The following is a 22,876-nucleotide window of genomic DNA, read 5'->3' as shown; positions in this document are numbered from 1 at the left end:
GTTCTCTGTTTAATTCGTACATCATTTACAACTTGACCCCACTGTAGGTTGGCCTAAGAACGCAGTCTGCAGATTTGAAAACCTACAGTACATGAAATGCACTTTTACATCCATTTACAGGATTTCTTGTTCATGTACTCAACTAGCAACTTGGGGGATTGGTTGGATAAAGATTTTCTAAATACACTGCAACATGCTTGACATCATCTGGCACATCCTGGAAAACCTCAAGGTTTTCATTAACTGAATTTAACTTAATGATATAACTCTTCTAGCTACTTGTAAGAACAAAGAAATTCAGCTACATTTACCCCAGGTAACAATCCGACAGGCTTTTTTCTCAAGAGGCAAGCTGACGAACAACACAGCAAATCAAGGCCAGGACATTTGCATGATAGCAGCTAACTACGTCTTGCGCTTAGTGTAGGATGGCAATTCCTCTGAAGCTTCAGGGTCCAGTCTTAAATCCTAGCTATAAAGTGACCCAGATGGGACTCGAACCCACAATCCTCAGCTCCGAAGGCTGATGCCTTATCCAACTATGCTTTAGTTTTGAATTTAGTTTAAATGAGTTTAAATGAAAACAAACACAAGCCTTGGGTAATTGATTCAAGTTGATTCTCTACAACCACAGTGTTTTTTATTTGCTTCCTCTAGCATGTCCTGCAAAAATAAGAAGCAACACAAATTTCTCAGCTAGAGAGTCCTTTGCCACACTTCAGGAGAACAGATGACTGGCGCTTTTTTTACACCATGAAGCAAAGAAAGCTCATTCCTGTCCAAATCATAGGGTATTTCACTCCCTTGGCATGGTTTCCTTCACATCTACACTGCATATAGCAAAGACTTTTGCTTACATACTGTATATCCAGACCCAGAAGCAACTGAAACCTGCTACATATGGCTCTGTCAGGACAAGGATCGCAACAAACCTGTGCCACAATCTGGGCCCTGCAAAAATCAAGGCCAGTTTCCCAGTTCTTATTGACCAAACAACCTACTGATGTCCCGGAGCGCAAATCTCAGGAGGTTTAACGTGTGACAGTAAGTCCCGTTCTAAGTTTTCAACTGACCCGATATATCAACCAATGTTGTAAGGACCTTCAACATGGCCTGAAAAGGAAGAAAATTGTTTGGTTCGTTGCACCAGCCGGGAATCAAACCCGGTTCGCAAGAATGGGAATCTTGCATGATACCACTACACCACTGGTGCTTCTTGGGCCCTGTTCTCTGTTTAATTCATACATCATTTACAACTTGACCCCACTGTAGGTTGGCCTAAGAACGCAGTCTGCAGATTTGAAAACCTACAGTACATGAAATGCACTTTTACATCCATTTACAGGATTTCTTGTTCATGTACTCAACTAGCAACTTGGGGGATTGGTTGGATAAAGATTTTCTAAATACACTGCAACATGCTTGACATCATCTGGCACATCCTGAAAAACCTCAAGGTTTTCATTAACTGAATTCAACTTAATGATATGACTCTTCTAGCTACTTGTAAGAACAAAGAAATTCAGCTACATTTACCCCAGGTAACAATGCGGCAGGCTTTTTTCTCAAGAGGCAAGCTGACGAACAACACAGCAAATCAAGGCCAGGACATTTGCATGATAGCAGCTAACTACGTCTTGCGCTTAGAGTAGGATGGCAATTCCTCTGAAGCTTCAGGGTCCAGACTTAAATCCTAGCTATAAAGTGACCCAGATGGGACTCGAACCCACAATCCTCAGCTCCGAAGGCTGATGCCTTATCCATTAGGCCACTGGGCCTATGCTTTAGTTTTGAATTTAGTTTAAATGAATTTAAATGAAAACAAACACAAGCCTTGGGTAATTGATTCAAGTTGATTCTCTACAACCACAGTGTTTTTTATTTGCTTCCTCTAGCATGTCCTGCAAAAATAAGAAGCAACACAAATTTCTCAGCTAGAGAGTCCTTTGCCACACTTCAGGAGAATAGATGACTGGCGCTTTTTTTACACCATGAAGTAAAGAAAGCTCATTCCTGTCCAAATCATAGGGTATTTCACTCACTTGGCATGGTTTCCTTCAGATCTACACTGCATATAGCAAAGACTTTTGCTTACATACTGTATATCCAGACCCAGAAGCAACTGAAACCTGCTACATATGGCTCTGTCAGGACAAGGATCGCAACAAACCTGTGCCACAATCTGGGCCCTGCAAAAATCAAGGCCAGTTTCCCAGTTCTTATTGACCAAACAACCTACTGCTGTCCCGGAGCGCAAATCTCAGGAGGTTTAACGTGTGACAGTAAGTCCCGTTCTAAGTTTTCAACTGACCCGATATATCAACCAATGTTGTAAGGACCTTCAACATGGCCTGAAAAGGAAGAAAATTGTTTGGTTCGTTGCACCAGCCGGGAATCAAACCCGGTTCGCAAGAATGGGAATCTTGCATGATACCACTACACCACTGGTGCTTCTTGGGCCCTGTTCTCTGTTTAATTCATACATCATTTACAACTTGACCCCACTGTAGGTTGGCCTAAGAACGCAGTCTGCAGATTTGAAAACCTACAGTACATGAAATGCACTTTTACATCCATTTACAGGATTTCTTGTTCATGTACTCAACTAGCAACTTGGGGGATTGGTTGGATAAAGATTTTCTAAATACACTGCAACATGCTTGACATCATCTGGCACATCCTGGAAAACCTCAAGGTTTTCATTAACTGAATTCAACTTAATGATATGACTCTTCTAGCTACTTGTAAGAACAAAGAAATTCAGCTACATTTACCCCAGGTAACAATGCGGCAGGCTTTTTTCTCAAGAGGCAAGCTGACGAACAACACAGCAAATCAAGGCCAGGACATTTGCATGATAGCAGCTAACTACGTCTTGCGCTTAGAGTAGGATGGCAATTCCTCTGAAGCTTCAGGGTCCAGACTTAAATCCTAGCTATAAAGTGACCCAGATGGGACTCGAACCCACAATCCTCAGCTCCGAAGGCTGATGCCTTATCCATTAGGCCACTGGGCCTATGCTTTAGTTTTGAATTTAGTTTAAATGAATTTAAATGAAAACAAACACAAGCCTTGGGTAATTGATTCAAGTTGATTCTCTACAACCACAGTGTTTTTTATTTGCTTCCTCTAGCATGTCCTGCAAAAATAAGAAGCAACACAAATTTCTCAGCTAGAGAGTCCTTTGCCACACTTCAGGAGAATAGATGACTGGCGCTTTTTTTACACCATGAAGCAAAGAAAGCTCATTCCTGTCCAAATCATAGGGTATTTCACTCACTTGGCATGGTTTCCTTCAGATCTACACTGCATATAGCAAAGACTTTTGCTTACATACTGTATATCCAGACCCAGAAGCAACTGAAACCTGCTACATATGGCTCTGTCAGGACAAGGATCGCAACAAACCTGTGCCACAATCTGGGCCCTGCAAAAATCAAGGCCAGTTTCCCAGTTCTTATTGACCAAACAACCTACTGCTGTCCCGGAGCGCAAATCTCAGGAGGTTTAACGTGAGACAGTAAGTCCCGTTCTAAGTTTTCAACTGACCCGATATACCAACCAATGTTGTAAGGACCTTCCACATGGCCTGAAAAGGAAGAAAATTGTTAGGTTCGTTGCACCAGCCGGGAATCGAACCCGGTTCGCAAGAATGGGAATCTTGGATGATACCACAACACCACTGGTGCTTCTTGGGCCCTGTTCTCTGTTTAATTCATACATCATTTACAACTTGACCCCACTGTAGGTTGGCCTAAGAACGCAGTCTGCAGATTTGAAAACCTACAGTACATGAAATGCACTTTTACATCCATTTACAGGATTTCTTGTTCATGTACTCAACTAGCAACTTGGGGGATTGGTTGGATAAAGATTTTCTAAATACACTGCAACATGCTTGACATCATCTGGCACATCCTGGAAAACCTCAAGGTTTTCATTAACTGAATTTAACTTAATGATATAACTCTTCTAGCTACTTGTAAGAACAAAGAAATTCAGCTACATTTACCCCAGGTAACAATCCGACAGGCTTTTTTCTCAAGAGGCAAGCTGACGAACAACACAGCAAATCAAGGCCAGGACACTTGCATGATAGCAGCTAACTACGTCTTGCGCTTAGGGTAGGATGGCAATTCCTCTTAAGCTTCAGTCTTAAATCCTAGCTATAAAGTGACCCAGATGGGACTCGAACCCACAATCCTCAGCTCCGAAGGCTGATGCCTTATCCATTAGGCCACTGGGCCTATGCTTTAGTTTTGAATTTAGTTTAAATGAGTTTAAATGAAAACAAACACAAGCCTTGGGTAATTGATTCAAGTTGATTCTCTACAACCACAGTGTTTTTTATTTGCTTCCTCTAGCATGTCCTGCAAAAATAAGAAGCAACACAAATTTCTCAGCTAAAGAGTCCTTTTCCACACTTCAGGAGAACAGATGACTGGCTCTTTTTTTACACCATGAAGCAAAGAAAGCTCATTCCTGTCCAAATCATAGGGTATTTCACTCCCTTGGCATGGTTTCCTTCAGATCTACACTGCATATAGCAAAGACTTTTGCTTACATACTGTATATCCAGACCCAGAAGCAACTGAAACCTGCTACATATGGCTCTGTCAGGACAAGGATCGCAACAAACCTGTGCCACAATCTGGGCCCTGCAAAAATCAAGGCCAGTTTCCCAGTTCTTATTGACCAAACAACCTACTGCTGTCCCGAAGCGCAAATCTTAGGAGGTTTACCGTGTGACAGTAAGTCCCGTTCTAAGTTTTCAACTGACCCGATATACCAACCAATGTTGTAAGGATCTTCAACATGGCCTGAAAAGGAAGAAAATTGTTAGGGTGGTTGCACCAGCCGAGAATCAAAACCCGTTCGCAAGAATGGGAATGTTGCATGATACTACTACACCACTGGTGCTTCTTGGGCCCTGTTCTCTGTTTAATTCATACATCATTTACAACTTGACCCCACTGTAGGTTGGCCTAAGAACGCAGTCTGCAGATTTGAAAACCTACAGTACATGAAATGCACTTTTACATCCATTTACAGGATTTCTTGTTCATGTACTCAGCTAGCAACTTGGGGAAATGGTTGGATGAAGATTTTCTAAATACACTGCAACCTGCTTGACATCATCTGGCACATCCTGGAAAACCTCAAGGTTTTCATTAACTGAATTCAACTTAATGATATGACTCTGCTAGCTACTTGTAAGAACAAAGAAGTTCAGCTACATTTACCCCAGGTAACAATCCGACAGGCTTTTTTCTCAAGAGGCGAGCTGACGAACAACACAGCAAATCAAGGCCAGGACATTTGCATGATAGCAGCTAACTACGTCTTGCGCTTAGGGTAGGATGGCAATTCCTCTGAAGCTTCAGGGTCCAGTCTTAAATCCTAGCTATAAAGTGACCCAGATGGGACTCGAACCCACAATCCTCATCCCCAAAGGCTGACACCTTATCCATTAGGCCACTGGGCCTATGCTTTAGTTTTGAATTTAGTTTAAATAAGTTTAAATGAAAACAAACACAAGCCTTGGGTAATTGATTCAAGTTGATTCTCTACAACCACAGTGTTTTTTATTTGCTTCCTCTAGCATGTCCTGCAAAAATAAGAAGCAACACAAATTTCTCAGCTAGAGAGTCCTTTGCCACACTTCAGGAGAACAGATGACTGGCGCTTTTTTTACACCATGAAACAAAGAAAGCTCATTCCTGTCCAAATCATAGGGTATTTCACTCCCTTGGCATGGTTTCCTTCAGATCTACACTGCATATAGCAAAGACTTTTGCTTACATACTGTATATCCAGACCCAGAAGCAACTGAAACCTGCTACATATGGCTCTGTCAGGACAAGGATCGCAACAAACCTGTGCCACAATCTGGGCCCTGCAAAAATCAAGGCCAGTTTCCCAGTTCTTATTGACCAAACAACCAACTGCTGTCCCGGAGCGCAAATCTCAGGAGGTTTAACGTGTGACAGTAAGTCCCGTTCTAAGTTTTCAACTGACCCGATATACCAACCAATGTTGTAAGGACCTTCAACATGGCCTGAAAAGGAAGAAAATTGTTAGGTTCGTCGCACCAGCCGGGAATCGAACCCGGTTCGCAAGAATGGGAATCTTGCATGATACCACTACACCACTGGTGCTTCTTGGGCCCTGTTCTCTGTTTAATTCATACATCATTTACAACTTGACCCCACTGTAGGTTGGCCTAAGAACGCAGTCTGCAGATTTGAAAACCTACAGTACATGAAATGCACTTTTACATCCATTTACAGGATTTCTTGTTCATGTACTCAACTAGCAACTTGGGGGATTGGTTGGATAAAGATTTTCTAAATACACTGCAACATGCTTGACATCATCTGGCACATCCTGGAAAACCTCAAGGTTTTCATTAACTGAATTTAACTTAATGATATGACTCTTCTAGCTACTTGTAAGAACAAAGAAATTCACAGTGTTTTTTATTTGCTTCCTCTAGCATGTCCTGCAAAAATAAGAAGCAACACAAATTTCTCAGCTAGAGAGTCCTTTGCCACACTTCAGGAGAACAGATGACTGGCGCTTTTTTTACACCATGAAGCAAAGAAAGCTCATTCCTGTCCAAATCATAGGGTATTTCACTCCCTTGGCATGGTTTCCTTCAGATCTACACTGCATATAGCAAAGACTTTTGCTTACATACTGTATATCCAGACCCAGAAGCAACTGAAACCTGCTACATATGGCTCTGTCAGGACAAGGATCGCAACAAACCTGGGCCCTGCAAAAATCAAGGCCAGTTTCCCAGTTCTTATTGACCAAACAACCTACTGCTGTCCCGGAGCGCAAACCTCCGGAGATTTAACGTGTGACAGTAAGTCCCGTTCTAAGTTTTCAACTGACCCGATATACCAACCAATGTTGTAAGGACCTTCAACATGGCCTGAAAAGGAAGAAAATTGTTAGGTGGGTTGCACCAGCCGGGAATCGAACCCGGTTCGCAAGAATGGGAATCTTGCATGATACCACTACACCACTGGTGGTTCTTGGGCCCTGTTCTCTGTTTAATTCATACATCATTTACAACTTGACCCCACTGTAGGTTGGCCTAAGAACGCAGTCTGCAGATTTGAAAACCTACAGTACATGAAATGCACTTTTACATCCATTTACAGGATTTCTTGTTCATGTACTCAACTAGCAACTTGGGGGATTGGTTGGATAAAGATTTTCTAAATACACTGCAACATGCTTGACATCATCTGGCACATCCTGGAAAACCTCAAGGTTTTCATTAACTGAATTTAACTTAATGATATAACTCTTCTAGCTACTTGTAAGAACAAAGAAATTCAGCTACATTTACCCCAGGTAACAATCCGACAGGCTTTTTTCTCAAGAGGCAAGCTGACGAACAACACAGCAAATCAAGGCCAGGACACTTGCATGATAGCAGCTAACTGCGTCCTGCGCTTAGGGTAGGATGGCAATTTCTCTGAAGCTTCAGGGTCTAGTCTTAAATCCTAGCTATAAAGTGACCCAGATGGGACTCGAACCCACAATCCTCAGCTCCGAAGGCTGATGCCTTATCCATTAGGCCACTGGGCCTATGGTTTAGGTTTGAATTTAGTTTAAATGAGTTTAAATGGAAACAAACACAAGCCTTGGGTAATTGATTCAAGTTGATTCTCTACAACCACAGTGTTTTTTATTTGCTTCCTCTAGCATGTCGTGCAAAAATAAGAAGCAACACAAATTTCTCAGCTAGAGAGTCCTTTTCCACACTTCAGGAGAACAGATGACTGGCTCTTTTTTTACACCATGAAGCAAAGAAAGCTCATTCCTGTCCAAATCATAGGGTATTTCACTCCCTTGGCATGGTTTCCTTCAGATCTACACTGCATATAGCAAAGACTTTTGCTTACATACTGTATATCCAGACCCAGAAGCAACTGAAACCTGCTACATATGGCTCTGTCAGGACAAGGATCGCAACAAACCTGTGCCACAATCTGGGCCCTGCAAAAATCAAGGCCAGTTTCCCAGTTCTTATTGACCAAACAACCTACTGATGTCCCGAAGCGCAAATCTTAGGAGGTTTACCATGTGACAGTAAGTCCCGTTCTAAGTTTTCAACTGACCCGATATACCAACCAATGTTGTAAGGACCTTCCACATGGCCTGAAAAGGAAGAAAATTGTTAGGTTCGTTGCACCAGCCGGGAATCGAACCCGGTTCGCAAGAATGGGAATCTTGGATGATACCACAACACCACTGGTGCTTCTTGGGCCCTGTTCTCTGTTTAATTCATACATCATTTACAACTTGACCCCACTGTAGGTTGGCCTAAGAACGCAGTCTGCAGATTTGAAAACCTACAGTACATGAAATGCACTTTTACATCCATTTACAGGATTTCTTGTTCATGTACTCAACTAGCGACTTGGGGGATTGGTTGGATAAAGATTTTCTAAATACACTGCAACATGCTTGACATCATCTGGCACATCCTGGAAAACCTCAAGGTTTTCATTAACTGAATTTAACTTAATGATATGACTCTTCTAGCTACTTGTAAGAACAAAGAAATTCAGCTACATTTACCCCAGGTAACAATCCGACAGGCTTTTTTCTCAAGAGGCAAGCTGACGAACAACACAGCAAATCAAGGCCAGGACAGTTGCATGATAGAAGCTAACTACGTCTTGCGCTTAGGGTAGGATGGCAATTCCTCTGAAGCTTCAGGGTCCAGTCTTAAATCCTAGCTATAAAGTGACCCAGATGGGACTCGAACCCACAATCCTCAGCTCCGAAGGCTGATGCCTTATCCATTAGGCCACTGGGCCTATGCTTTAATTTTGAATTTAGTTTAAATGAGTTTAAATGAAAACAAACACAAGCCTTGGGTAATTGATTCAAGTTGATTCTCTACAACCAGAGTGTTTTTTATTTGCTTCCTCTAGCATGTCCTGCAAAAATAAGAAGCAACACAAATTTCTCAGCTAGAGAGTCCTTTGCCACACTTCAGGAGAACAGATGACTGGCGCTTTTTTTACACCATGAAGCAAAGAAAGCTCATTCCTGTCCAAATCATAGGGTATTTCACTCCCTTGGCATGGTTTCCTTCAGATCTACACTGCATATAGCAAAGACTTTTGCTTACATACTGTATATCCAGACCCAGAAGCAACTGAAACCTGCTACATATGGCTCTGTCAGGACAAGGATCGCAACAAACCTGTGCCACAATCTGGGCCCTGCAAAAATCAAGGCCAGTTTCCCAGTTCTTATTGACCAAACAACCTACTGATGTCCCGAAGCGCAAATCTTAGGAGGTTTACCATGTGACAGTAAGTCCCGTTCTAAGTTTTCAACTGACCCGATATACCAACCAATGTTGTAAGGACCTTCCACATGGCCTGAAAAGGAAGAAAATTGTTAGGTTCGTTGCACCAGCCGGGAATCGAACCCGGTTCGCAAGAATGGGAATCTTGGATGATACCACAACACCACTGGTGCTTCTTGGGCCCTGTTCTCTGTTTAATTCATACATCATTTACAACTTGACCCCACTGTAGGTTGGCCTAAGAACGCAGTCTGCAGATTTGAAAACCTACAGTACATGAAATGCACTTTTACATCCATTTACAGGATTTCTTGTTCATGTACTCAACTAGCGACTTGGGGGATTGGTTGGATAAAGATTTTCTAAATACACTGCAACATGCTTGACATCATCTGGCACATCCTGGAAAACCTCAAGGTTTTCATTAACTGAATTTAACTTAATGATATGACTCTTCTAGCTACTTGTAAGAACAAAGAAATTCAGCTACATTTACCCCAGGTAACAATCCGACAGGCTTTTTTCTCAAGAGGCAAGCTGACGAACAACACAGCAAATCAAGGCCAGGACAGTTGCATGATAGCAGCTAACTACGTCTTGCGCTTAGGGTAGGATGGCAATTCCTCTGAAGCTTCAGGGTCCAGTCTTAAATCCTAGCTATAAAGTGACCCAGATGGGACTCGAACCCACAATCCTCAGCTCCGAAGGCTGATGCCTTATCCATTAGGCCACTGGGCCTATGCTTTAATTTTGAATTTAGTTTAAATGAGTTTAAATGAAAACAAACACAAGCCTTGGGTAATTGATTCAAGTTGATTCTCTACAACCAGAGTGTTTTTTATTTGCTTCCTCTAGCATGTCCTGCAAAAATAAGAAGCAACACAAATTTCTCAGCTAGAGAGTCCTTTGCCACACTTCAGGAGAACAGATGACTGGCGCTTTTTTTACACCATGAAGCAAAGAAAGCTCATTCCTGTCCAAATCATAGGGTATTTCACTCCCTTGGCATGGTTTCCTTCAGAATTTCCCATTCGCAAGAATGGGAATCTTGGATGATACCACAACACCACTGGTGCTTCTTGGGCCCTGTTCTCTGTTTAATTCATACATCATTTACAACTTGACCCCACTGTAGGTTGGCCTAAGAACGCAGTCTGCAGATTTGAAAACCTACAGTACATGAAATGCACTTTTACATCCATTTACAGGATTTCTTGTTCATGTACTCAACTAGCAACTTGGGGGATTGGTTGGATAAAGATTTTCTAAATACACTGCAACATGCTTGACATCATCTGGCACATCCTGGAAAACCTCAAGGTTTTCATTAACTGAATTCAACTTAATGATATGACTCTTCTAGCTACTTGTAAGAACAAAGAAATTCAGCTACATTTACCCCAGGTAACAATCCGACAGGCTTTTTTCTCAAGAGGCAAGCTGACGAACAACACAGCAAATCAAGGCCAGGACACTTGCATGATAGCAGCTAACTACGTCTTGCGCTTAGGGTAGGATGGCAATTTCTCTGAAGCTTCAGGGTCCAGTCTTAAATCCTAGCTATAGACCCAGATGGGACTCGAACCCACAATCCTCAGCTCCGAAGGCTGATGCCTTATCCATTAGGCCACTGGGCCTATGGTTTAGGTTTGAATTTAGTTTAAATGAGTTTAAATGGAAACAAACACAAGCCTTGGGTAATTGATTCAAGTTGATTCTCTACAACCACAGTGTTTTTTATTTGCTTCCTCTAGCATGTCGTGCAAAAATAAGAAGCAACACAAATTTCTCAGCTAGAGAGTCCTTTTCCACACTTCAGGAGAACAGATGACTGGCTCTTTTTTTACACCATGAAGCAAAGAAAGCTCATTCCTGTCCAAATCATAGGGTATTTCACTCCCTTGGCATGGTTTCCTTCAGATCTACACTGCATATAGCAAAGACTTTTGCTTACATACTGTATATCCAGACCCAGAAGCAACTGAAACCTGCTACATATGGCTCTGTCAGGACAAGGATCGCAACAAACCTGTGCCACAATCTGGGCCCTGCAAAAATCAAGGCCAGTTTCCCAGTTCTTATTGACCAAACAACCTACTGATGTCCCGAAGCGCAAATCTTAGGAGGTTTACCATGTGACAGTAAGTCCCGTTCTAAGTTTTCAACTGACCCGATATACCAACCAATGTTGTAAGGACCTTCCACATGGCCTGAAAAGGAAGAAAATTGTTAGGTTCGTTGCACCAGCCGGGAATCGAACCCGGTTCGCAAGAATGGGAATCTTGGATGATACCACAACACCACTGGTGCTTCTTGGGCCCTGTTCTCTGTTTAATTCATACATCATTTACAACTTGACCCCACTGTAGGTTGGCCTAAGAACGCAGTCTGCAGATTTGAAAACCTACAGTACATGAAATGCACTTTTACATCCATTTACAGGATTTCTTGTTCATGTACTCAACTAGCGACTTGGGGGATTGGTTGGATAAAGATTTTCTAAATACACTGCAACATGCTTGACATCATCTGGCACATCCTGGAAAACCTCAAGGTTTTCATTAACTGAATTTAACTTAATGATATGACTCTTCTAGCTACTTGTAAGAACAAAGAAATTCAGCTACATTTACCCCAGGTAACAATCCGACAGGCTTTTTTCTCAAGAGGCAAGCTGACGAACAACACAGCAAATCAAGGCCAGGACAGTTGCATGATAGCAGCTAACTACGTCTTGCGCTTAGGGTAGGATGGCAATTCCTTTGAAGCTTCAGGGTCCAGTCTTAAATCCTAGCTATAAAGTGACCCAGATGGGACTCGAACCCACAATCCTCAGCTCCGAAGGCTGATGCCTTATCCATTAGGCCACTGGGCCTATGCTTTAATTTTGAATTTAGTTTAAATGAGTTTAAATGAAAACAAACACAAGCCTTGGGTAATTGATTCAAGTTGATTCTCTACAACCAGAGTGTTTTTTATTTGCTTCCTCTAGCATGTCCTGCAAAAATAAGAAGCAACACAAATTTCTCAGCTAGAGAGTCCTTTGCCACACTTCAGGAGAACAGATGACTGGCGCTTTTTTTACACCATGAAGCAAAGAAAGCTCATTCCTGTCCAAATCATAGGGTATTTCACTCCCTTGGCATGGTTTCCTTCAGATCTACACTGCATATAGCAAAGACTTTTGCTTACATACTGTATATCCAGACCCAGAAGCAACTGAAACCTGCTACATATGGCTCTGTCAGGACAAGGATCGCAACAAACCTGTGCCACAATCTGGGCCCTGCAAAAATCAAGGCCAGTTTCCCAGTTCTTATTGACCAAACAACCTACTGATGTCCCGAAGCGCAAATCTTAGGAGGTTTACCATGTGACAGTAAGTCCCGTTCTAAGTTTTCAACTGACCCGATATACCAACCAATGTTGTAAGGACCTTCCACATGGCCTGAAAAGGAAGAAAATTGTTAGGTTCGTTGCACCAGCCGGGAATCGAACCCGGTTCGCAAGAATGGGAATCTTGGATGATACCACAACACCACTGGTGCTTCTTGGGCCCTGTTCTCTGTTTAATTCATACATCATTTACAACTTGACCCCACTGTAGGTTGGCCTAAGAACGCAGTCTGCAGATTTGAAAACCTACAGTACATGAAATGCACTTTTACATCCATTTACAGGATTTCTTGTTCATGTACTCAACTAGCGACTTGGGGGATTGGTTGGATAAAGATTTTCTAAATACACTGCAACATGCTTGACATCATCTGGCACATCCTGGAAAACCTCAAGGTTTTCATTAACTGAATTTACCTTAATGATATGACTCTTCTAGCTACTTGTAAGAACAAAGAAATTCAGCTACATTTACCCCAGGTAACAATCCGACAGGCTTTTTTCTCAAGAGGCAAGCTGACGAACAACACAGCAAATCAAGGCCAGGACAGTTGCATGATAGCAGCTAACTACGTCTTGCGCTTAGGGTAGGATGGCAATTCCTCTGAAGCTTCAGGGTCTAGTCTTAAATCCTAGCTATAAAGTGACCCAGATGGGACTCGAACCCACAATCCTCAGCTCCGAAGGCTGATGCCTTATCCATTAGGCCACTGGGCCTATGCTTTAATTTTGAATTTAGTTTAAATGAGTTTAAATGAAAACAAACACAAGCCTTGGGTAATTGATTCAAGTTGATTCTCTACAACCAGAGTGTTTTTTATTTGCTTCCTCTAGCATGTCCTGCAAAAATAAGAAGCAACACAAATTTCTCATCTAGAGAGTCCTTTGCCACACTTCAGGAGAACAGATGACTGGTGCTTTTTTTACACCATGAAGCAAAGAAAGCTCATTCCTGTCCAAATCATAGGGTATTTCACTCCCTTGGCATGGTTTCCTTCAGATCTACACTGCATATAGCAAAGACTTTTGCTTACATACTGTATATCCAGACCCAGAAGCAACTGAAACCTGCTACATATGGCTCTGTCAGGACAAGGATCGCAACAAACCTGTGCCACAATCTGGGCCCTGCAAAAATCAAGGCCAGTTTCCCAGTTCTTATTGACCAAACAACCTACTGATGTCCCGAAGCGCAAATCTTAGGAGGTTTACCATGTGACAGTAAGTCCCGTTCTAAGTTTTCAACTGACCCGATATACCAACCAATGTTGTAAGGACCTTCCACATGGCCTGAAAAGGAAGAAAATTGTTAGGTTCGTTGCACCAGCCGGGAATCGAACCCGGTTCGCAAGAATGGGAATCTTGGATGATACCACAACACCACTGGTGCTTCTTGGGCCCTGTTCTCTGTTTAATTCATACATCATTTACAACTTGACCCCACTGTAGGTTGGCCTAAGAACGCAGTCTGCAGATTTGAAAACCTACAGTACATGAAATGCACTTTTACATCCATTTACAGGATTTCTTGTTCATGTACTCAACTAGCAACTTGGGGGATTGGTTGGATAAAGATTTTCTAAATACACTGCAACATGCTTGACATCATCTGGCACATCCTGGAAAACCTCAAGGTTTTCATTAACTGAATTTAACTTAATGATATAACTCTTCTAGCTACTTGTAAGAACAAAGAAATTCAGCTACATTTACCCCAGGTAACAATCCGACAGGCTTTTTTCTCAAGAGGCAAGCTGACGAACAACACAGCAAATCAAGGCCAGGACATTTGCATGATAGCAGCTAACTACGTCTTGCGCTTAGGGTAGGATGGCAATTCCTCTGAAGCTTCAGGGTCTAGTCTTAAATCCTAGCTATAAAGTGACCCAGATGGGACTCGAACCCACAATCCTCAGCTCCGAAGGCTGATGCCTTATCCATTAGGCCACTGGGCCTATGCTTTAGTTTTGAATTTAGTTTAAATGAGTTTAAATGAAAACAAACACAAGCCTTGGGTAATTGATTCAAGTTGATTCTCTACAACCACAGTGTTTTTTATTTGCTTCCTCTAGCATGTCCTGCAAAAATAAGAAGCAACACAAATTTCTCAGCTAGAGAGTCCTTTGCCACACTTCAGGAGAACAGATGACTGGCGCTTTTTTTACACCATGAAGCAAAGAAAGCTCATTCCTGTCCAAATCATAGGGTATTTCACTCCCTTGGCATGGTTTCCTTCACATCTACACTGCATATAGCAAAGACTTTTGCTTACATACTGTATATCCAGACCCAGAAGCAACTGAAACCTGCTACATATGGCTCTGTCAGGACAAGGATCGCAACAAACCTGTGCCACAATCTGGGCCCTGCAAAAATCAAGGCCAGTTTCCCAGTTCTTATTGACCAAACAACCTACTGATGTCCCGGAGCGCAAATCTCAGGAGGTTTAACGTGTGACAGTAAGTCCCGTTCTAAGTTTTCAACTGACCCGATATATCAACCAATGTTGTAAGGACCTTCAACATGGCCTGAAAAGGAAGAAAATTGTTTGGTTCGTTGCACCAGCCAGGAATCGAACCCGGTTCGCAAGAATGGGAATCTTGCATGATACCACTACACCACTGGTGCTTCTTGGGCCCTGTTCTCTGTTTAATTCATACATCATTTACAACTTGACCCCACTGTAGGTTGGCCTAAGAACGCAGTCTGCAGATTTGAAAACCTACAGTACATGAAATGCACTTTTACATCCATTTACAGGATTTCTTGTTCATGTACTCAACTAGCAACTTGGGGGATTGGTTGGATAAAGATTTTCTAAATACACTGCAACATGCTTGACATCATCTGGCACATCCTGGAAAACCTCAAGGTTTTCATTAACTGAATTCAACTTAATGATATGACTCTTCTAGCTACTTGTAAGAACAAAGAAATTCAGCTACATTTACCCCAGGTAACAATCCGACAGGCTTTTTTCTCAAGAGGCAAGCTGACGAACAACACAGCAAATCAAGGCCAGGACACTTGCATGATAGCAGCTAACTACGTCTTGCGCTTAGGGTAGGATGGCAATTCCTCTTAAGCTTCAGGGTCCAGTCTTAAATCCTAGCTATAAAGTGACCCAGATGGGACTCGAACCCACAATCCTCAGCTCCGAAGGCTGATGCCTTATCCATTAGGCCACTGGGCCTATGCTTTAGTTTTGAATTTAGTTTAAATGAGTTTAAATGAAAACAAACACAAGCCTTGGGTAATTGATTCAAGTTGATTCTCTACAACCACAGTGTTTTTTATTTGCTTCCTCTAGCATGTCCTGCAAAAATAAGAAGCAACACAAATTTCTCAGCTAAAGAGTCCTTTTCCACACTTCAGGAGAACAGATGACTGGCGCTTTTTTTACACCATGAAGCAAAGAAAGCTCATTCCTGTCCAAATCATAGGGTATTTCACTCCCTTGGCATGGTTTCCTTCACATCTACACTGCATATAGCAAAGACTTTTGCTTACATACTGTATATCCAGACCCAGAAGCAACTGAAACCTGCTACATATGGCTCTGTCAGGACAAGGATCGCAACAAACCTGTGCCACAATCTGGGCCCTGCAAAAATCAAGGCCAGTTTCCCAGTTCTTATTGACCAAACAACCTACTGATGTCCCGGAGCGCAAATCTCAGGAGGTTTAACGTGTGACAGTAAGTCCCGTTCTAAGTTTTCAACTGACCCGATATATCAACCAATGTTGTAAGGACCTTCAACATGGCCTGAAAAGGAAGAAAATTGTTTGGTTCGTTGCACCAGCCGGGAATCGAACCCGGTTCGCAAGAATGGGAATCTTGCATGATACCACTACACCACTGGTGCTTCTTGGGCCCTGTTCTCTGTTTAATTCATACATCATTTACAACTTGACCCCACTGTAGGTTGGCCTAAGAACGCAGTCTGCAGATTTGAAAACCTACAGTACATGAAATGCACTTTTACATCCATTTACAGGATTTCTTGTTCATGTACTCAACTAGCAACTTGGGGGATTGGTTGGATAAAGATTTTCTAAATACACTGCAACATGCTTGACATCATCTGGCACATCCTGGAAAACCTCAAGGTTTTCATTAACTGAATTCAACTTAATGATATGACTCTTCTAGCTACTTGTAAGAACAAAGAAATTCAGCTACATTTACCCCAGGTAACAATCCGACAGGCTTTTTTCTCAAGAGGCAAGCTGACGAACAACACAGCAAATCAAGGCCAGGACACTTGCATGATAGCAGCTAACTACGTCTTGCGCTTAGGGTAGGATGGCAATTCCTCTTAAGCTTCAGGGTCCAGTCTTAAATCCTAGCTATAAAGTGACCCAGATGGGACTCGAACCCACAATCCTCAGCTCCGAAGGCTGATGCCTTATCCATTAGGCCACTGGGCCTATGCCTTAGTTTTGAATTTAGTTTAAATGAGTTTAAATGAAAACAAACACAAGCCTTGGGTAATTGATTCAAGTTGATTCTCTACAACCACAGTGTTTTTTATTTGCTTCCTCTAGCATGTCCTGCAAAAATAAGAAGCAACACAAATTTCTCAGCTAAAGAGTCCTTTTCCACACTTCAGGAGAACAGATGACTGGCTCTTTTTTTACACCATGAAGCAAAGAAAGCTCATTCCTGTCCAAATCATAGGGTATTTCACTCCCTTGGCATGGTTTCCTTCAGATCTACACTGCATATAGCAAAGACTTTTGCTTACATACTGTATATCCAGACCCAGAAGCAACTGAAACCTGCTACATATGGCTCTGTCAGGACAAGGATCGCAACAAACCTGTGCCACAATCTGGGCCCTGCAAAAATCAAGGCCAGTTTCCCAGTTCTAATCGACCAAACAACCTACTGATGTCCCGAAGCGCAAATCTTAGGAGGTTTACCATGTGACAGTAAGTCCCGTTCTAAGTTTTCAACTGACCCGATATACCAACCAATGTTGTAAGGACCTTCAACATGGCCTGAAAAGGAAGAAAATTGTTAGGGTGGTTGCACCAGCCGAGAATCGAAACCCGTTCGCAAGAATGGGAATGTTGCATGATACCACTACACCACTGGTGCTTCTTGGGCCCTGTTCTCTGTTTAATTCATACATCATTTACAACTTGACCCCACTGTAGGTTGGCCTAAGAACGCAGTCTGCAGATTTGAAAACCTACAGTACATGAAATGCACTTTTACATCCATTTACAGGATTTCTTGTTCATGTACTCAACTAGCAACTTGGGGGATTGGTTGGATAAAGATTTTCTAAATACACTGCAACATGCTTGACATCATCTGGCACATCCTGAAAAACCTCAAGGTTTTCATTAACTGAATTTAACTTAATGATATGACTCTTCTAGCTACTTGTAAGAATAAAGAAATTCAGCTACATTTACCCCAGGTAACAATCCGACAGGCTTTTTTCTCAAGAGGCAAGCTGACGAACAACACAGCAAATCAAGGCCAGGACACTTGCATGATAGCAGCTAACTGCGTCCTGCGCTTAGGGTAGGATGGCAATTCCTCTGAAGCTTCAGGGTCTAGTCTTAAATCCTAGCTATAAAGTGACCCAGATGGGACTCGAACCCACAATCCTCAGCTCCGAAGGCTGATGCCTTATCCATTAGGCCACTGGGCCTATGCTTTAATTTTGAATTTAGTTTAAATGAGTTTAAATGAAAACAAACACAAGCCTTGGGTAATTGATTCAAGTTGATTCTCTACAACCAGAGTGTTTTTTATTTGCTTCCTCTAGCATGTCCTGCAAAAATAAGAAGCAACACAAATTTCTCATCTAGAGAGTCCTTTGCCACACTTCAGGAGAACAGATGACTGGCGCTTTTTTTACACCATGAAGCAAAGAAAGCTCATTCCTGTCCAAATCATAGGGTATTTCACTCCCTTGGCATGGTTTCCTTCAGATCTACACTGCATATAGCAAAGACTTTTGCTTACATACTGTATATCCAGACCCAGAAGCAACTGAAACCTGCTACATATGGCTCTGTCAGGACAAGGATCGCAACAAACCTGTGCCACAATCTGGGCCCTGCAAAAATCAAGGCCAGTTTCCCAGTTCTTATTGACCAAACAACCTACTGATGTCCCGAAGCGCAAATCTTAGGAGGTTTACCATGTGACAGTAAGTCCCGTTCTAAGTTTTCAACTGACCCGATATACCAACCAATGTTGTAAGGACCTTCCACATGGCCTGAAAAGGAAGAAAATTGTTAGGTTCGTTGCACCAGCCGGGAATCGAACCCGGTTCGCAAGAATGGGAATCTTGGATGATACCACAACACCACTGGTGCTTCTTGGGCCCTGTTCTCTGTTTAATTCATACATCATTTACAACTTGACCCCACTGTAGGTTGGCCTAAGAACGCAGTCTGCAGATTTGAAAACCTACAGTACATGAAATGCACTTTTACATCCATTTACAGGATTTCTTGTTCATGTACTCAACTAGCAACTTGGGGGATTGGTTGGATAAAGATTTTCTAAATACACTGCAACATGCTTGACATCATCTGGCACATCCTGGAAAACCTCAAGGTTTTCATTAACTGAATTTAACTTAATGATATAACTCTTCTAGCTACTTGTAAGAACAAAGAAATTCAGCTACATTTACCCCAGGTAACAATCCGACAGGCTTTTTTCTCAAGAGGCAAGCTGACGAACAACACAGCAAATCAAGGCCAGGACACTTGCATGATAGCAGCTAACTACGTCTTGCGCTTAGCGTAGGATGGCAATTCCTCTGAAGCTTCAGGGTCTAGTCTTAAATCCTAGCTATAAAGTGACCCAGATGGGACTCGAACCCACAATCCTCAGCTCCGAAGGCTGATGCCTTATCCATTAGGCCACTGGGCCCATGCTTTAGTTTTGAATTTAGTTTAAATGAGTTTAAATGAAAACAAACACAAGCCTTGGGTAATTGATTCAAGTTGATTCTCTACAACCACAGTGTTTTTTATTTGCTTCCTCTAGCATGTCCTGCAAAAATAAGAAGCAACACAAATTTCTCAGCTAGAGAGTCCTTTGCCACACTTCAGGAGAACAGATGACTGGCGCTTTTTTTACACCATGAAGCAAAGAAAGCTCATTCCTGTCCAAATCATAGGGTATTTCACTCCCTTGGCATGGTTTCCTTCACATCTACACTGCATATAGCAAAGACTTTTGCTTACATACTGTATATCCAGACCCAGAAGCAACTGAAACCTGCTACATATGGCTCTGTCAGGACAAGGATCGCAACAAACCTGTGCCACAATCTGGGCCCTGCAAAAATCAAGGCCAGTTTCCCAGTTCTTATTGACCAAACAACCTACTGATGTCCCGGAGCGCAAATCTCAGGAGGTTTAACGTGTGACAGTAAGTCCCGTTCTAAGTTTTCAACTGACCCGATATATCAACCAATGTTGTAAGGACCTTCAACATGGCCTGAAAAGGAAGAAAATTGTTTGGTTCGTTGCACCAGCCAGGAATCGAACCCGGTTCGCAAGAATGGGAATCTTGCATGATACCACTACACCACTGGTGCTTCTTGGGCCCTGTTCTCTGTTTAATTCATACATCATTTACAACTTGACCCCACTGTAGGTTGGCCTAAGAACGCAGTCTGCAGATTTGAAAACCTACAGTACATGAAATGCACTTTTACATCCATTTACAGGATTTCTTGTTCATGTACTCAACTAGCAACTTGGGGGATTGGTTGGATAAAGATTTTCTAAATACACTGCAACATGCTTGACATCATCTGGCACATCCTGGAAAACCTCAAGGTTTTCATTAACTGAATTCAACTTAATGATATGACTCTTCTAGCTACTTGTAAGAACAAAGAAATTCAGCTACATTTACCCCAGGTAACAATCCGACAGGCTTTTTTCTCAAGAGGCAAGCTGACGAACAACACAGCAAATCAAGGCCAGGACACTTGCATGATAGCAGCTAACTACGTCTTGCGCTTAGGGTAGGATGGCAATTCCTCTTAAGCTTCAGGGTCCAGTCTTAAATCCTAGCTATAAAGTGACCCAGATGGGACTCGAACCCACAATCCTCAGCTCCGAAGGCTGATGCCTTATCCATTAGGCCACTGGGCCTATGCTTTAGTTTTGAATTTAGTTTAAATGAGTTTAAATGAAAACAAACACAAGCCTTGGGTAATTGATTCAAGTTGATTCTCTACAACCACAGTGTTTTTTATTTGCTTCCTCTAGCATGTCCTGCAAAAATAAGAAGCAACACAAATTTCTCAGCTAAAGAGTCCTTTTCCACACTTCAGGAGAACAGATGACTGGCGCTTTTTTTACACCATGAAGCAAAGAAAGCTCATTCCTGTCCAAATCATAGGGTATTTCACTCCCTTGGCATGGTTTCCTTCACATCTACACTGCATATAGCAAAGACTTTTGCTTACATACTGTATATCCAGACCCAGAAGCAACTGAAACCTGCTACATATGGCTCTGTCAGGACAAGGATCGCAACAAACCTGTGCCACAATCTGGGCCCTGCAAAAATCAAGGCCAGTTTCCCAGTTCTTATTGACCAAACAACCTACTGATGTCCCGGAGCGCAAATCTCAGGAGGTTTAACGTGTGACAGTAAGTCCCGTTCTAAGTTTTCAACTGACCCGATATATCAACCAATGTTGTAAGGACCTTCAACATGGCCTGAAAAGGAAGAAAATTGTTTGGTTCGTTGCACCAGCCGGGAATCGAACCCGGTTCGCAAGAATGGGAATCTTGCATGATACCACTACACCACTGGTGCTTCTTGGGCCCTGTTCTCTGTTTAATTCATACATCATTTACAACTTGACCCCACTGTAGGTTGGCCTAAGAACGCAGTCTGCAGATTTGAAAACCTACAGTACATGAAATGCACTTTTACATCCATTTACAGGATTTCTTGTTCATGTACTCAACTAGCAACTTGGGGGATTGGTTGGATAAAGATTTTCTAAATACACTGCAACATGCTTGACATCATCTGGCACATCCTGGAAAACCTCAAGGTTTTCATTAACTGAATTCAACTTAATGATATGACTCTTCTAGCTACTTGTAAGAACAAAGAAATTCAGCTACATTTACCCCAGGTAACAATCCGACAGGCTTTTTTCTCAAGAGGCAAGCTGACGAACAACACAGCAAATCAAGGCCAGGACACTTGCATGATAGCAGCTAACTACGTCTTGCGCTTAGGGTAGGATGGCAATTCCTCTTAAGCTTCAGGGTCCAGTCTTAAATCCTAGCTATAAAGTGACCCAGATGGGACTCGAACCCACAATCCTCAGCTCCGAAGGCTGATGCCTTATCCATTAGGCCACTGGGCCTATGCCTTAGTTTTGAATTTAGTTTAAATGAGTTTAAATGAAAACAAACACAAGCCTTGGGTAATTGATTCAAGTTGATTCTCTACAACCACAGTGTTTTTTATTTGCTTCCTCTAGCATGTCCTGCAAAAATAAGAAGCAACACAAATTTCTCAGCTAAAGAGTCCTTTTCCACACTTCAGGAGAACAGATGACTGGCTCTTTTTTTACACCATGAAGCAAAGAAAGCTCATTCCTGTCCAAATCATAGGGTATTTCACTCCCTTGGCATGGTTTCCTTCAGATCTACACTGCATATAGCAAAGACTTTTGCTTACATACTGTATATCCAGACCCAGAAGCAACTGAAACCTGCTACATATGGCTCTGTCAGGACAAGGATCGCAACAAACCTGTGCCACAATCTGGGCCCTGCAAAAATCAAGGCCAGTTTCCCAGTTCTAATCGACCAAACAACCTACTGATGTCCCGAAGCGCAAATCTTAGGAGGTTTACCATGTGACAGTAAGTCCCGTTCTAAGTTTTCAACTGACCCGATATACCAACCAATGTTGTAAGGACCTTCAACATGGCCTGAAAAGGAAGAAAATTGTTAGGGTGGTTGCACCAGCCGAGAATCGAAACCCGTTCGCAAGAATGGGAATGTTGCATGATACCACTACACCACTGGTGCTTCTTGGGCCCTGTTCTCTGTTTAATTCATACATCATTTACAACTTGACCCCACTGTAGGTTGGCCTAAGAACGCAGTCTG

The 22,876-nt window shown here is 42.3% G+C and overlaps 24 non-coding genes across 24 annotated transcripts; all 24 read right to left on the bottom strand.

Moving 5' to 3' along the window:
- Positions 1-1,142: 1,142 nt before the first annotated feature.
- On the bottom strand, positions 1,143-1,213 carry trnag-ccc (transfer RNA glycine (anticodon CCC)). Its single transcript has one exon. It is a non-coding gene; the product is annotated as a tRNA-Gly (tRNA).
- A 492-nt stretch (positions 1,214-1,705) lies between these two features.
- Positions 1,706-1,778, bottom strand: trnar-ucg (transfer RNA arginine (anticodon UCG)). Its single transcript has one exon. It is a non-coding gene; the product is annotated as a tRNA-Arg (tRNA).
- Positions 1,779-2,380: 602 nt separating this feature from the next.
- trnag-ccc (transfer RNA glycine (anticodon CCC)) lies at positions 2,381-2,451 on the bottom strand. The gene has a single exon. It is a non-coding gene; the product is annotated as a tRNA-Gly (tRNA).
- Positions 2,452-2,943: 492 nt separating this feature from the next.
- trnar-ucg (transfer RNA arginine (anticodon UCG)) lies at positions 2,944-3,016 on the bottom strand. The gene has a single exon. It is a non-coding gene; the product is annotated as a tRNA-Arg (tRNA).
- Positions 3,017-4,174: 1,158 nt separating this feature from the next.
- trnar-ucg (transfer RNA arginine (anticodon UCG)) lies at positions 4,175-4,247 on the bottom strand. Its single transcript has one exon. It is a non-coding gene; the product is annotated as a tRNA-Arg (tRNA).
- A 1,840-nt stretch (positions 4,248-6,087) lies between these two features.
- On the bottom strand, positions 6,088-6,158 carry trnag-ccc (transfer RNA glycine (anticodon CCC)). Its single transcript has one exon. It is a non-coding gene; the product is annotated as a tRNA-Gly (tRNA).
- An 811-nt stretch (positions 6,159-6,969) lies between these two features.
- Positions 6,970-7,040, bottom strand: trnag-ccc (transfer RNA glycine (anticodon CCC)). Its single transcript has one exon. It is a non-coding gene; the product is annotated as a tRNA-Gly (tRNA).
- Positions 7,041-7,532: 492 nt separating this feature from the next.
- On the bottom strand, positions 7,533-7,605 carry trnar-ucg (transfer RNA arginine (anticodon UCG)). The gene has a single exon. It is a non-coding gene; the product is annotated as a tRNA-Arg (tRNA).
- Positions 7,606-8,770: 1,165 nt separating this feature from the next.
- On the bottom strand, positions 8,771-8,843 carry trnar-ucg (transfer RNA arginine (anticodon UCG)). Its single transcript has one exon. It is a non-coding gene; the product is annotated as a tRNA-Arg (tRNA).
- A 1,165-nt stretch (positions 8,844-10,008) lies between these two features.
- On the bottom strand, positions 10,009-10,081 carry trnar-ucg (transfer RNA arginine (anticodon UCG)). The gene has a single exon. It is a non-coding gene; the product is annotated as a tRNA-Arg (tRNA).
- Positions 10,082-10,907: 826 nt separating this feature from the next.
- trnar-ucg (transfer RNA arginine (anticodon UCG)) lies at positions 10,908-10,980 on the bottom strand. The gene has a single exon. It is a non-coding gene; the product is annotated as a tRNA-Arg (tRNA).
- A 1,165-nt stretch (positions 10,981-12,145) lies between these two features.
- trnar-ucg (transfer RNA arginine (anticodon UCG)) lies at positions 12,146-12,218 on the bottom strand. Its single transcript has one exon. It is a non-coding gene; the product is annotated as a tRNA-Arg (tRNA).
- A 1,165-nt stretch (positions 12,219-13,383) lies between these two features.
- On the bottom strand, positions 13,384-13,456 carry trnar-ucg (transfer RNA arginine (anticodon UCG)). Its single transcript has one exon. It is a non-coding gene; the product is annotated as a tRNA-Arg (tRNA).
- A 1,165-nt stretch (positions 13,457-14,621) lies between these two features.
- On the bottom strand, positions 14,622-14,694 carry trnar-ucg (transfer RNA arginine (anticodon UCG)). Its single transcript has one exon. It is a non-coding gene; the product is annotated as a tRNA-Arg (tRNA).
- Positions 14,695-15,296: 602 nt separating this feature from the next.
- trnag-ccc (transfer RNA glycine (anticodon CCC)) lies at positions 15,297-15,367 on the bottom strand. Its single transcript has one exon. It is a non-coding gene; the product is annotated as a tRNA-Gly (tRNA).
- Positions 15,368-15,859: 492 nt separating this feature from the next.
- On the bottom strand, positions 15,860-15,932 carry trnar-ucg (transfer RNA arginine (anticodon UCG)). Its single transcript has one exon. It is a non-coding gene; the product is annotated as a tRNA-Arg (tRNA).
- Positions 15,933-16,534: 602 nt separating this feature from the next.
- Positions 16,535-16,605, bottom strand: trnag-ccc (transfer RNA glycine (anticodon CCC)). Its single transcript has one exon. It is a non-coding gene; the product is annotated as a tRNA-Gly (tRNA).
- Positions 16,606-17,097: 492 nt separating this feature from the next.
- On the bottom strand, positions 17,098-17,170 carry trnar-ucg (transfer RNA arginine (anticodon UCG)). Its single transcript has one exon. It is a non-coding gene; the product is annotated as a tRNA-Arg (tRNA).
- A 1,165-nt stretch (positions 17,171-18,335) lies between these two features.
- Positions 18,336-18,408, bottom strand: trnar-ucg (transfer RNA arginine (anticodon UCG)). The gene has a single exon. It is a non-coding gene; the product is annotated as a tRNA-Arg (tRNA).
- Positions 18,409-19,573: 1,165 nt separating this feature from the next.
- Positions 19,574-19,646, bottom strand: trnar-ucg (transfer RNA arginine (anticodon UCG)). The gene has a single exon. It is a non-coding gene; the product is annotated as a tRNA-Arg (tRNA).
- Positions 19,647-20,248: 602 nt separating this feature from the next.
- trnag-ccc (transfer RNA glycine (anticodon CCC)) lies at positions 20,249-20,319 on the bottom strand. The gene has a single exon. It is a non-coding gene; the product is annotated as a tRNA-Gly (tRNA).
- Positions 20,320-20,811: 492 nt separating this feature from the next.
- trnar-ucg (transfer RNA arginine (anticodon UCG)) lies at positions 20,812-20,884 on the bottom strand. The gene has a single exon. It is a non-coding gene; the product is annotated as a tRNA-Arg (tRNA).
- Positions 20,885-21,486: 602 nt separating this feature from the next.
- Positions 21,487-21,557, bottom strand: trnag-ccc (transfer RNA glycine (anticodon CCC)). Its single transcript has one exon. It is a non-coding gene; the product is annotated as a tRNA-Gly (tRNA).
- A 492-nt stretch (positions 21,558-22,049) lies between these two features.
- Positions 22,050-22,122, bottom strand: trnar-ucg (transfer RNA arginine (anticodon UCG)). The gene has a single exon. It is a non-coding gene; the product is annotated as a tRNA-Arg (tRNA).
- Positions 22,123-22,876: the final 754 nt, after the last annotated feature.

The sequence above is a fragment of the Clarias gariepinus genome, chromosome 9, assembly GCF_024256425.1.
Source record: "Clarias gariepinus isolate MV-2021 ecotype Netherlands chromosome 9, CGAR_prim_01v2, whole genome shotgun sequence".
NCBI classification, from domain to species: Eukaryota; Metazoa; Chordata; class Actinopteri; order Siluriformes; family Clariidae; genus Clarias; species Clarias gariepinus.
This window is presented reverse-complemented; position numbering and strand designations above follow the sequence as displayed.